The sequence below is a fragment of the Emydura macquarii genome, unplaced genomic scaffold (genome assembly GCF_026122565.2).
Source record: "Emydura macquarii macquarii isolate MOO-44397 ecotype Brisbane River unplaced genomic scaffold, CSIRO-AGI_Emac_v2 contig_3517, whole genome shotgun sequence".
Taxonomy (NCBI): domain Eukaryota; kingdom Metazoa; phylum Chordata; order Testudines; family Chelidae; genus Emydura; species Emydura macquarii.
The window spans coordinates 7990246-8005494 of record NW_027133654.1 but is presented as its reverse complement, the minus strand read 5'-3'; positions in this window follow the sequence as shown (position 1 = coordinate 8005494).

The following is a 15249-nucleotide window of genomic DNA, read 5'->3' as shown; positions in this document are numbered from 1 at the left end:
TACCAAACCAAATCAAACACCACTTTGAAAATCCTTCCTAACTGAATTTGGTACAAGGTCTATTCTATCAGCTGAATTTAAGACCAAGTGTTTAGTTTCTTCTAGGTATATGGTCAGAAATTTTCCCTCTAGCCATGATGACGCTGATTCAGGACAGCATCCCTATTCAGGAAGGGTACTTAAGTATTATCCTGAATTGGGGCTATAGTTAGATTGTTCTTTTGCTGTGAAATTTTGCATTACAAGAAACTAACAATACATTAAATACTCTCTAATATTACGTTTCCTGTAGCTGCCACAGAGATGTTATGTGATCGTCAATAGGAGAGGAGGTAGGTCTATGCAATTGCCAATGGGTGGCTAAGTGGTACTATGCATTATTTCATAGTATTTAAGAGAGTTGAATGGCACAAACATTCCTCTTGGGCTTGTATAGGCCATTGTCACAAGAAATGATGCCAAGTGCTGGATTTAGGAGAGTTTATACATTTTTCAATGTGTGACATCGTCTAGTAAATTACTTCTTTTATTAATTCTTTGTACTGAATTATTAATTAGTTGTATACCAGTAGGGCACACTATGCTAGGCGCTGTACAAACACGTAACAAAGCTCATCCCTGCCTTGAAGAAGTCTAAGATGAGAGACAATAGGTGTGGGGGAGCACAAGAAAACAATGAAATGATTGTGTTAACTTCATGCTCATGAGGGATGCCAAATTGACAATGCTGAAGATTCCTGATCAGAAGGGACCACCACCACCTATATGGATAAGCGGGCTATTAAGTCCATTGAATTCCAGGCATGCTGGTGAGACTAACAACGAGGCTGCTGATTACAGTGATTATTATTGTGATGCTCACATCTGGACTGAGAGCGACAACCCATTTTGGACACTGCTAGGCTGGATTTGAACTGGTGAGCTAGACCGGAAAGGCCTCGTGTCTTATTACTGCTCTCTTGAACAAGAGAATACTGCTTTTTAGCATCGTGGCCTTCCTTTGAACTCTCAACGCGAACACACATGCTGCGAGCGGCAGACTGATGTCAGTCTGCTCATAGCTAAATGTGACCAGCTGGAATGGACAGATGGTGACATTTCAAAGGAAGTAAATGTAGTGCTTGGGATAGCCATGAATACCACAATTCTTTCTGTTCATCCACAGAACAGGTACAACATGGCCAGCAGTAGTACAGGTTCCTCCACAGTATCCCACTTAGAAGCCTCAAGATCAGAACTCTCCATCTCCAGGGGTGAAAAGGCAACGCACAGTTCTTGGTCTCTGGTAAGACTGGCAGGAAAGATGCTACGGTGCTGCCAGTGGTGATGTGGACACTGATTGAGATCAACTCACTTCCAGCAGGCCATCGAAAAACCTGTGACTTTGTAATTCACTCCTGAGGGATGCAAATATCTAGAAGCTACATGTCCAGACATACTCAGCATGGCTACATGAGTGACAAAGGATGGCAAGTCATGCTAGGGCTGAATTCTTGCTCTTCTTTTCCTCCAGCAACCATTAAACATCTTTTCATAAGATACCTTGCAAACAGTTTTATGTCACCTACAGCCGGGGTTCTTACACTTTTCATAGTGTGGGCCACAAGTTAATAGAGATTGTCTCAGATGCCTCCTTTCTCCCTGGTGATCACATGGAGGTGGCTGCCCTGTCACTGGGGATGGCACAAATCTGTCCCCGCTCCGGCTGGTGATTGCACAGACCCACCTCCACTGCTGTTGTGGATCACATAATATCCCTATGGCAACGATAAGAAGAGTAATATCAGGATAGTACTTACTGTATTTTTTTTTGAGTCTGTTAAAGCAGTTTAACCAGTAGCCACAATGAGACACCTCAGCACTATGTGGCCAGCCAGCTCTCCACAGTCTATCAGCAAGTGCTCTGCTCACCACAGTTTGGGAACCACTAAATGACAGTAAGTTATCGTAACACACTCGGTTCTCTTCTCTATGCTGTCATCCCTAAAGCGCTCTGATGAGAACTCAGTGTTTTAGTTCTCTCTCTCTCTAATCCACCTAGCTATGGGCTTATAACACACCTATCACTGCAGTAACTGAGTATCTGTATCTTCATGGTATCTGAACACCTAGGCCCAGATTTTAAAAGGTATTTAGGTGCCCAACTCCCAAGGCGATCAATGGGAGTTAGGTGCCTAAATATCTTTGAGGATCTGGGCCCTAGTGTTCAGTGACAATTTGGCGCATTTAATAAAACCAAGTTTCCCACACATCTCCTTGTGAAGTTTCCTTCCACAGCTTGTTTCTATCTTTGCTCTTTCTATTGTCAAATACAACCAACTCTGATTTGCCTGGAGATTTTTTTTTTTTTTAAATAATAAAAAGCATGCTCTAACAAACAGCCTGCCTCGGAGCTGTCATTCTTATTCTCTGCCTTCCTCTGGGTGAGATTCTCACACCTCCCTTCAGCCTCAGGACAGCCGGCTAAAGGGTCACAGCAGCAGAAAGGACTCTAAAAGCCTTGGATCTGACTGGGGGAGGAACTGAGGAAGACAGCCACAAGTTGTCCTCTGAGGACGCCATCCCGAGCCCTGGTATAGGGGGCGTGCCAGAGTCATGGCTAGAAGGGGCTTGTCAAGCCTGTGGTTTGCAGCGCTGCTGAGATTCTGGGCAGTCCTGCTGCCCAGAGGGAAGTGGGGACAAGCTGCCATAACTATATGATACTGGGGTTTCCTTCAGCTCCCAGAGCAGCCCAGAATCGGGAGGCATTTTAGCCCCCACCTCCCAATGGCCTACAAGTAAAATTTTTGGTGGGGCCTAGGGTTGAAGCCCTCCATGGGGGTGTAAGAGGCAGAACAACCTATACTTGGGAGGGGTGAAGCCCCACAGGTAGGCATGACATGACAGAGGGGAGGACAGGCCAAATTTTAGTGGTGTCGCACCGTAGGTGACAGGTTGCAATGCTGCTCAAATGTGGAGTGGTGGGGCAGGTAGCCTGGACCTCCTCCTTAACAAAATTCTGGTTGTGCTGCTGACTCAAACACTGGTGAGGCTCGGGCCCCACAGGCCCAAATGACCCAGCGCCTATGCCTGCGAGGTCTGTGCTCTGTCTGGACACAGCTTGGAATCTCATCCTTTGTCAGTACCCTCCCTTGAGGGTGTTTTTCTTAGTCGTATTTAGATCATTTCTCTTCTATCCAGACCTGGCAGACTGTTAGCGGTCTCGGTTTAAAGCAGGTCACTCCAATGAAACAGACCTGATTAAGGCCTTTAATAACCCTTCTGTTGTTAAAACCCAGCAAAATTAAAAATGACGACAGACCAAACAGTTTATCCGCAGCCTTTGACCTGCCTGATTGTAGGACTCTCGTTCATTGGCTATCCTCTACATAAGCTCACCTCGACATGATTCATCCCACTCTAAATGATTGTTGCAGGGTCTATGAATTTATACTGATCCCACTGACACTGTTAGTAGGCGCCCCAACCGTGTTTCAAGGGCCATGGCTGGGATTTGTCCTGAGTATTTGATCATTTTCCTTGTTATTGCAAGGATAAAATTAAACATTTAAATAAATTACAAGGCTTTAAATACCACCTACATGCTCGTAAAGCTCAATATCTGTTTCTTTCCTTCCCCTCTCTGAGGTTTTTTTTTTTAGTGATACAAGACACCTTTGTTTTTACTATATTAAAACACTAGTCTCAGTTTATATTGCTTGGCTACTTCTGAGATTCACATTGAGGTTTAAGTTCAAATGCTCCAACTACAGTCATCTGAAATCACAAAGTTTCTTACAGTTGCCACTGCTTGGCTCTAAGCTGCTTGACTGGGCCCAGCTCTGTGTGAAACTCCATCCAACCTCACTCACTTTCAGGTCAAGTTCACTGAAAGGATCACAAGCTGCAGCAAACTTTTCACAAATCAGGGTCCTGTTTGGGGGGTTAACAACAGTAGAAACCGGCTGAAATTGTGCCCAGTATGGAGTTTTTGTTGAGCAAGTTTTGTTTGGCTCTGAGTCATAATAGAACACTTGGTACATTTTCTCTGTTGATCACACAGTACTTCATATAGGTGGGTAAGCATTATTTTCTCCAGTTTACAGATGGGTGAACACAGACTCAGACACTTTAAAGTTAGCAAGTTCACACAAGTAGTCCATGGCTGGGTTGGCTCTCCAGTGCCCTGCCCACTGGACCACTGTCACTTGCTCTACTCTAGAGCCAAACGTCCTCAGAATGTTTCAGATTTGCCATTCTGGCCAAAGAACAGTGAGAAAAAAGATTTTGAAGCTCAAGGGTGAAAGTCCCTCAAGCCAATAATAAATGCCTTAAAAATGATAGGCGCCAGAATTTTAACTTAATAAGGAAGTCAAAGCTACAATTAATGCTCATTGTTAATTATTATTAATATTAAAACAGTTATATTGGAGTAGCGCAAAAGGTCACAGCCACATTGGGGCCCACTGTGGCAGGCACTGTCCCAACATCTAATATACAACTGTCCCTGCCTCAAAGACATTTCAGTCTAAAATGTTGTGTCAGTATCTACACAGTATAAATAATGGTTCTGTGTCTGTATAGCACCTAGCACAATGGGGCCCTGGTCCATGACTAGGGCTCCTAAGCACTATGGTAATACAAATAATAAATAATATTAATCATCTGCATGCCAACTCTCTGTGGCTATCTTCACTGCCAAAAAAAGGTGTGTTTGTACTGCGGGATAACTAATACATGTTAGCTATCTAGCAGCAGAACCTTAGTGGAGACAAGCCTGTCATTTTTACTGCAATGTAGCTCAGTGAGGTCAACACTGCTTAGCCTACCTCACAGTAAAACTACAGTGCCTTGTCTCCACTGGGGTTTACAATCAAGATAGCTAACGTGTGTGGGTTATCCTGTGGTAAAAACGCACCTTGTTTGTCACTGAAGACAAAGCCCATTTTAAGGGCTTCATTATAAGGGGAGCTGGTAGTGCCCTCTATATTTAGGTTGCCTTGCTTCACACTTCCCATTATAAAAGAGTCTTGATACCTTGTTTGAGATGCTTTTTCCACCTTCTTTGTTTGCAGAAGGCTTTTGAAACTCATTTGGAGGAGGAGGGGGGGAGGGGAGCAGGTCCACGAAAATCATTCAGGTTTTGCTGAGATACAAGCTGTTGAAAATCACCTTTCCTTCTCTTGCTTGCATTGCTCAGGAAAACATTAGGAGCCTGACAAAATAATAACTAAACATGAACATTAATTCTGTTCCCTTGTGCATAAGCATTAGGTACAGTCTTTAATTACGAGAGAACATACTTATTTTTGACAAGACCCCTCCCTCATTCAATGCATAGGCTGGACTCACAAGGAAACAGAATTAATGTTGCACAGGCAACTGTAATGCAGGCATTTCATAAATTTCAAGTGCTTGAATTTACAACATAAATAACATTTGTTTAATGAAGGTTTTTATATGTAATATTTACACACATACCACTCACGCTGTGCTTTTATGATTTTATTGTCACCAAAAATCCTTAATTTAAAAAGCTATATATTATCAGATTGAGCACAGTTTATTCTCCTTGGAAGCAGTTATCAGTCCTAATAGGCACAATAAATTTCAGGCAGAATTTTAGTATGACAATGGTTTTCTTAGACTTTCATTATTGGGTGTTTCAAAGTCCTGATCTGGAGCAGAGAGGATTCTGGGAATTTCTTAATTCCTTTCCCACTAAGAATATTCTAAGCCAAATATATTCTTCCTTACCTTATCGGCTGGATACAATTTTCCAATGTATAACAATCCTGATGTTACTCACTTTATTAAAACCTAACTACTGAACCAGTACAAATACCAAGGTAATATTTTGTTTCATGTCTTTGACTCTTTACATTAAAAAAATCCAAACAGAATGAAAATGGATCCCGAACTGCAGCACAATAAATATTTGTTAACAAAGTAGCCAGTAAAAAATGGAAGAACATGAAATTCTGATTTTCAAAGTGACTGTTGTGCTATTCACCTCAGAAATCCAGAAAATTGACAGTTGTAGTGTTAGTTAGTAGTAGTAAGTGAAACAAGGGTAGATAGAGCAAATATCTAAAGCTTTGCCTTCTTTTGCTTAAAAAACTATAGACTTAATAAGGTAAAGAAAAACCCTGTTTCCAGTGACTATATGATAGCCACAGCCACCAACATTATATACAGTGTGGTACACGCAACCAACATCTATTATGCATTCCAGATGATCAGAGATCTAGCTATACAGCTCCACAAGGGGGCAGAATCAGCTAAGAAAAGAGGGAGGCCATAGCCTGTGTCGTTAGTTCTAAGATGGATTTGATAACATGCTTTCCTGTGGTGTGAATTTTCAATTACTTCAAACCTTAGCAAATAGTTACACACAAAGTCATTTCTGCTCGTATGCTGAGTAGCTTTCACTGTGAGCTATATGCTGATAGGGTTGTAGCTAGCAATCCATGCGCTGACATGTTGTCTTCTGCCCACAGAAGGTCCCTAATTTTCTGAGGCAGCCTAACCATCATAAAGAATAAGATCACATAGTGGATGCAGCTAGTCACAGAGCTTTACCATTGTTTTAATGAAAGTCCTGATAAGGAAACCAGAAAATCTGCCAGGCTACTAAGATATATTGTCCTAGTAAAATAAAAATTGTATGTTCTGTCATAAATAGTCTATGCCAGCTCTCACCTACTGTTTACAAAATGTACCCATGTCCAGCTTCACAGTATTCCTTCTATTCCTTAATTTTAAAATATATACACGCATTATTAATGGTAATTGCTCACTCTTTCTATATAAATATCAGAGTGAAGTCAAGACTGGAACTTGGAATCAGGCTGCTTCACATTTCAGAGAAGTTCAGATTCCCATTTGTAGATCCAAACCCAGTTTGGTTCTGAATAAGATCCCAAATGGGAAGAGACCTAGTCAGTCAATTCTGGTTCAGACGCGACCAAAATCTTGATTAAGGGCCTGAGCCAAAGCCCATATTAATCTTCCCACTGACTCGTTGGCCACTGGATCAGGGCCCTAATTAGATTTTTGCCATTTGAGGCTGAAATTTCACAAGAACTGTTCAAAAGTTTCAGGGCTGTTGAATATGAACCCAAGCCAGAGCTGCTGGAACCACAAATGCATGGATGCTGCCGCCCCTCCCCCTTGCTTGAAGGAGTTTGCAGTTTGGTTCAATGGCTCTCAGCATCCCCACTATAAAAATTGTTACAGCACCCCAACCCAAGCCCTACTTTAAAACTAATGCAGATCTGAAAACCACCTACATAACTCACTTCTCAAAATCCTTCTATTTTATATCATATAATAAATAATAATAATAATTTGCAAGGGGGATGCATTTACAGTGTTTCCACCAGGTTGAGTAATGCTTCCAGTTCTACCAGTATCCTCTGTTTAAGAATGGGGACTCTCTCTCACATTGGTAGACTCTTTCAAAGTGTAGGAAACTTTTAAGCATGACCACTGTACATGTATCTAGCACATTTGACCCTAGTGCATTTTACCTACTATGTACCTATAGAATCACCAAATTGTAGCCACTTCTGGGGTAGAAGGAAGCAGCCAGCCAGTGCCCCACATACTGCCCAGTGATAGGACACAGGACATTTTGCCTTACGGCAAAAACAAACAAACAAATACGCACACATCCACAAATGCATTATTTACATTATTTTAACATCCCTGCAAAGCAGATGAGATTTGGTTTTAAAGATCTCTTCTGAAAGACCCCCCACACAGTAAATTTGCATGGAACTTAATTTTCCACCTTGGAAAGCTAAAGAGATTTGAATATTTGCTTTCAGGGACTGTAGGAATTTAAGTTCCAAAGCATACCCCATTACATTGCTGACAGCAGTAGCCAAGCCTCTTCTTCCACACTTGTCTGTGATGAAACAGTTGAATACATTTACAGAATTTATACTGTTGGCTTCCTCAGCTAGAAAGTGTTGGGGGTGGGGGCAGCATTACCTCTCTTGCACCAGGCAATGCCAGTGCAGCAACTTGCAGCAAGTCTCACTATACAGTGTTCTCCTCAGGCTCTCCCCCATGCATAACATTCTACAGGCACTGCCATGCAGATGGTGTAGTTCCACCCCTTCCCCTGAGCGTCTCTGACAGAGAAGCAGCATGGTCTAATGTAGATAAAGGATTGGGCTGGGAATCAGGAGATATAGATTCTATTACCAGAATTGCTAGTGACCTGTTATGTGATCTTGGACAAATCACTTCAACACTCTGTGTCTGTGCTTCCCCTATTATCCTTTGTCACCTATCTATTTACATTGTTAGCTATTTGGAGCAGGGACTGTCTCTTAGTATGTGTATGTACAGCACCTAGCACAATCTCAGTATAGGGCTCTGGGTGTTACTGTAGCGATAATAACCATCTGTAAAGGACTGAGTTACTTTAAGATGAAAAACCACATGCACGCGCGTGCGCACACAGCCACGCACAAAACCACAGAGGAATATTATTTATGCTTATATAGGAATCACTTTAAAAAATGCTGTTAAAAACATTCATCTTCCATTGGGGGGAAAATGAAAGAGAAATTTAAATGCAGAGAAATCTCTATACCCTGGACCTGCAAACAGAAGTCTTATCAGCCCAAATGTAATTATAAAATGGAAGGAAGTGAGTTAGTGTTAATATAAACTCATTTGTAGGTAATAAATCATTAGGTGAGCACCACAGATAGCGTATCAATGCAGTGCAGACCTCCCTGAAGGGGAATATTCCTTTAGAAGCTTTCCACACTCAATGTACTAGTAGCTATGATGACATTTTGAGGAAGACTGAGTTAATTAAGCTGAGCAAAGGATAACTGCGTTCAAGTTCACAAAGTTACATTTTGAACAAATTGTTCTGCATGGTAATCTACAAAGCAGCTGTTTACTTTGCTCATGACTGGGTGATCGGGGGAGTCCAATACACTTTATGGATGCTTATTTGGCTGTTTTTTCTAGAGGAATTTGAATGACTCATTGGTAATAAATTGGGAATAACTCCCAGAGTTTGGTATATCATTTAATGAAATTAAAGAATGGGATTATTCAGCAGCAGCAGGCATAGTGATTGGCCATCAGATAGTTATGATAATACCAAGTATTATACCAGGGTAAAAAATATATAGGAATGATAGGGTTGGTCGTGCTGGTAGGGGAGTGGCACTACATGTGAAAGAAAGCAGAGAGTCAAATATAGCAAAAAACTTAAATGAATCAAACAGTACCATAGCATCTCTATGGATAAAAATTCCATGATTGAATCATAAGAGTGTAGCAGTAGGAATATACTACCAACCACCTGACTAAGATGGTGATTGTGAAATGCTCAGAATAATTAGGCAGGCCAAAAAAATCTGAAGAGCAACTAGCAAAAGACAAAAAACTAAGAGTAAATTTTTAAGTACCTCAGAAACAGGGAGATTGCCAAACAATTAGTGGGGCCACTGAACGACAGATGCTAAAGGAGCACTCAAGGAAGACAAGGCTGTTGTGGAGAAGCTAAATGAGTACTTTGCATCCGTCTTCACTACAGAAGATGTGAGGAAGATTCCCACATCTGAGCCATTCTTTTTAGGTGACAAATCTGAGGAACTGCCCCAGACTGAAATGTCAGTAGAGGAGATTTTGGAACAAATTAATACTGTTCAATTTATCAACTCACCAGGATCAAATGGTATTCATCCAAGAGTTCTGAAGTAACTCAAATATGAAACTACAGAACTACTAACTGTGGTATGTAACCTATCACTTAAATTAGTCTCTGTACCAGATGATTGGTGAAGAGCTAAAGTGATGCCTATTTTCAAAAAAGGCTCCAGAGACTATCCTAGCAATTACAGGTCAGTAAGCCTAACTTCAGTATCAGGAAAATTGGTTGAAACTATAGTAAAAACAGAATTACACACCTAGATGAACACGATATGTTGGGGAAGAGTCAACACAGCTTTTGTGAAGGGAAATCATGCCTCAGCAATCTATTAGAATTCTTTGAGAGGCTCAACAAACATGTGGACAAAGGAGATCCACTGGATATAGTGTACTTGCACTTTCAGAAAGTCTTTGACAAGGTCCCGCACAGAAGGCTCTTAAGCAAAGTAAGCAGTCATGAGAGGAGAGAGAAGGTCCTCCCATGGATCAGTAACTGGTTAAAAGACAGGAAACAAAGGATAGGAATAAATGATAAATTTTGACAGTGGAAAGAAGTAAATATAGGGGTTCCCCAAGGATCTGTTCTGGGACAAGTGTCGTTCAACATATTCATACATGAACTGGAAAAAGGGGTAAACAGTGAGACAGCAAAGTTTGCAGAGGACACTGTATTACTCAAGATTGCAGTCTGTTTGGACCTAACTAAGAGATCAAAGGGATCTCCCAAAACCAAGTGACTGGGCAACAAAAAGGCAGATGAAATTCAGTGTTAATAAATGCAAAGTAATGTGTTTTGGAAAACAATCCCAAGTATTCATACAAAATGATGGGGTCTAAATTAGTTGTTACCACTCAATGTGCAGCAGCAGTCAAAAAAGCCAACAGATTGTTAGGAACCATTACAAAAGGGATAGAAAATAAGACAGAAAATATCATAATGCCACTATATAAATCCATGGTCTGCCCATACCTTGAATACTGCATGCAGCTCTGGTCATTCCATCTCAAAAAAGATACATTAAAATTGGAAAAAATACAGAGAAGGAAAACAAAGATAATTAGGGGTATGGAACAGCTTTTATATGAGGAGAGATTAAAAAGACTGGGACTGTTTAGGTTGGGAAAGAGACAACTGAAGAGAGATATGCTAGAGGTCTACAAAATCATCAATGGTGTGGAGAAAGTGAGTAAGGATGTGATATTTATCTTTTCACATAATACATAAACCATGGGTCACCCAATAAAATTAATAGGCAGCAGATTAAAAACAAAATAAGGAATCTGTGGAACTTGTTGCCAGGGGACGTTGTGACGGCCAAAAGTATAACTGGTTCAAAAAAGAATTAGACAAGTTGATGGCTGACAAGTCCATCATTGGCTATTGGCCAAGATGATCAGGGATGCAACCCCATGCTCCGGGTGTCCTTAAACATTTAACTGCTAGAAACTGGGACTGGAGGATGGGAGTGAATCATTCAATAAAATGCCCTGTTCTGTTCACTCCCTCTGAAGCATCTGGCACCTGTCACTGTTGGAAGACAAGATACTGGGCTAGATGGACCATTAATCTGACTCAGTATGGCCACTCAGATGTTCTTATCTAAGGGACAAAGCTGTTATGATACAGAGAATCCCAGATCACTAGTGCTCTACCTTTATGTACCTATTAAACTAAGTTGTACAAAAAAAACCCAAACCCCTGAAGTCTAGTGAGGGATCATTGCCTGAAATTGCTGAAGTGACAACGTCTACAAAGCTACGCCGGCAAACAAACAATTGTTTTCGCTTCTGCACCCTACTCTGTCTATCCTCGTCGATCAGGAATTGTGCATTAGTCTCTTTGCAGCTGGCCCCATCCAGAATCCGTGCAGTGGCTTCATTGCTGGATCACAACTGTGAATTCTGCTGACCATACCTGGCATGAAGCAGTTCAATGCATCAGCAGTTGCAGCTCAGATATTTTCCCTTCAAGGCAACAGGACCCTATATCTCAAAGACTAGCAGCCTTTTTTCATTGGACTTCTCACTTGTATGGATTGGGGCATAGGTACCCCCTTCTCAGTTTCCTTCCATGCTGTGCTCTGACACAGCTACCTTGTCCTACCTTTTTAGTCGTGCTCTCCTTCTTCTCTAGTTTCCTTCTCTCCTCTTTTCTGTTTTCTATTGCTTAGTTTCTATTCTGGTTTTTCAGAGGAAGAACGGTGGTACGGTTAAGGAGATTCCCAGCTCTGCAACAGACTTCTGGGTAACTCCGTTCCCAATTTTCTGCTTGGGGATTCTCTCCCTTTCTCCCACCATTGGCCAGTCTCGTCTATTTAGAGGGTAAGCTCTTGAGGGCAGAGATCGTCTCTTGATATGCATCTATACAGCCCCTAGCACAATGGGGCCCTTATGCTGGCAAGGACCTGTAGGTGCTTCCTTAATACAAAGAAATACAAGTAACGATAATGGTTTTGCTCTTCTCTTGTTTTCCTCTTCATTTTCGCTTTTCCCCACTGTTCTCTCACATCCAGCTCAGCCTGTCAGTCTCCAATCCCTGCCAGGCTGCTGGCTGTCATTCATTGTCTAACACTTCCCTAGGCTGCATTACATTGCACTTACCATAGTGACTTCAGGCAGTACTGCAGCAAATGATATTGTGTAGCACCATCAAGGGAGGGGAGGGGGGAGAATCCAAGGCCAACAAAGCCTAATGATGGGAGATGGGATGCTCCAGTGGAGTTCTGCATGCCTCACAGGCTGGGAATCCTGGCTCTGTGCCATTTTCAGATAATACAGCAATAGGCACACTAGAATTGGATGCTGGCAGACAGGCAGATATGCCAGGCTGCTAAGGAACCCTTCCTAATAAGGATAGGATAAGTGAACTAGTGTGTATAGGTGTGATCAGTGTGGTCACAGTATCCTAGTTATTGTGATCTGGACGATGGATTTTGTCTTTGCACTGAATGTGTGCGGGGGAGGGAGGGATATCAAGCTGTTCTCGACACTCTAATGTGGATACTCGGCTCTACCTCTTTGGCGGCCACCCAAAATAGACTGAAGGGACAGAACACTACAGCCATATGTTGAGAACACAGAGAACTGAGGGACAGGGTGGGAGTGCGGGGATGACGGATTGTTCATGTGTGTAGAGGCAGCTAGATGGGGCCTTCCATGCGTTATTTCACACAGCTGCTGCACAAGCTGACATCAGCTTTATTGGAGGGGCACTGCAGGATAGTTGGCCTACTCAATGTCAGATCCATTACACAGATGAATGGAAGACTTCAATCTCCAAGGATGTTATTCTGGCACCTTTGAACCACAGTAAATTCTCTTAAAATCGTGCTTTGTTAGCTATTACAGGAAGCAGTGAACTTCTGTTTCTTTGGAGATAGCCATGATAAGTGAATCACAGTGCTTGTGAAGATCTGCCCCTCTTTTGGGCAGTTACTCAGGACAAATTCCTGGAAGTCCTTATTCAGACTTCCCTTAGCTTCAGTAGTTCTGTCTGCATAAGAACCGAATGATACCCAACTGAGGATTGGGCCCAATATCACTGAACACAAAGTGACGGTGACTGAACATTCTCCTTCAACTTTAAACCTTGGGGCTATTAGACCTTCTTGTTTATTGTCGCCAATTTGTCACAAATTTTTCCACTCTTCTTCACTGTGAGAACTCATAGCAAAGGCTGAGGTGTTCGATAATGTCCCGGTTTCATCATTTGTACTTTGAATGCTGAGATTTAAAAGCGTTTTGGCAATGTTTTTTTAATGCAAGAATTGGGCAAGCCCTCTCAACTGCCCCATGCTCACCAGCTGCCTTCAGGGAATAGCGTTTTTAGGGCAGAAGTCAGATCAGTAAATAAATACAGAAAAAAAAATACTTACCAAACTATTTCTTATCGACTTTTCATTATAATAGTTAACAAAAATCACTTGGTATAGCCTTTTGCCACCACAGATTGCCAATAAAATAAACAAATGAAGCTTAAAACCAGGGACAGCATTGCAACAGTTCTCAAAGGGTAAAGGGGAAACTGTTTTTTACATCTGTGCATAAATCTCTTATTTTTTAAACAAAACTTGATCTGTGCCCTCCTCGATCTGTTTACTTTAAAATAGGTCGCCCATGTGCAGCAAAGTGAAAACAGAGAACACAGGTTTTGTAAGGTATGAAGAAATTAAATTCAGGCCCCAATACGACATATATACCATGGAACAGGGTTCTCAAACTTATTCATAGTACAGACTTCTTCAGAGCGAGAGGATAAAATTTTCAAAAGCACCTAAGTGACATAAGAGCCTACATCCTATTTCAAAAGTGATTTAGGCACTCTCCTGAACCCCCTGTACATCTTTCACTGTACATATGTCATCTTTTCCAACTCTATCCTTGCACGTGCTTTCTTTTTCCCGGATCCTCCCTTTTCTGCTGCATGTGCTTCCCCCTTTTTCCTGATTCTCCCGGAACATGCACACCTAGACATCGCTTTCTTTTTTGCAAATTTAAGCAAAAGAGACATGACTGGTTACAAGCATTCATGGGAAGCAGAAAGGCTCATGAATGTGAAAGCAAATGCACAACTTTTACGCAAATGAATGTTTGTGAATAGGTCAGTGCAGCATTTGTACAGTTCTGTTCAAGGTGTATCCTATTCTTTAAAAAAAAAAAAAAAAAAGAGAGAAACCCAAAAACCCAGTAGAATTCTACTACCTTTATCTCTGGGGTCTATATTATTGGGTGTCCTCAATGAAAGATGGTAAAGAGATTTTTTTTTTTTTTTGGAAAGCTAAAAGGTCTATCTTTAGGCCTGAATTAATTTCCAAAATCTGCACAGTAGAACCTCTTATAATGAAGCCTCTTATTCACAGAACAGAGCAGATGTTCACTACAATCAGACATGAAAGTTGCTATACTTCTACAAAAAACTTCAAAAACAGACTTCAAAGAGAAATTGCTGAGCTAGAAATCATCTGCAAACTTGACACAATCAAACTGGGTCTGAATCAGTACTTGGAATGGTTATCTCATTACAAGAAGTAATTGTCACTGTTCACACATTCTCACCTCCTAATCAATGGTTGTGAATAGGCCTCAACTACTCTAAGTGAATGGACTTTGCTTTTATCTACCTTCCCCATTGTTGTTACTTACCCTTGGATATGTATATATATACCTCCTATGTGATTTCTATTCTTTACATCTGACGAAGTGGGTTACAGCCCACAAAAGCTTATGCCTGCAGAAATTAAATTTGTTAGTCTTTAAAGTGCTACAGAACTCTCGTTGTTTTTGCTGTATACAGACTAACATGGCTACCCCTCTGGAACAATCAGACTTGTTATTTGCATGTTGCAATGCGCTGAAAAAGTTGAACATGGTCACTCTGCTTCATTATAAAGAGAGTTTCACTATGTCTAGGTTGACTGTACACGGATCCATAGTCTAGTTAGGTGGGTCAAGAGTGTTAAACTTATTCTATGGAGACAGCCAAACTACAGTAATAAGTTTGAGCTGGGAACCAAGCGGACAAAAGTAGAGTCATTACTGCCCTCTAGCCACAGCAGCAGCCTTCAGAATAATTCCTAGCATAAC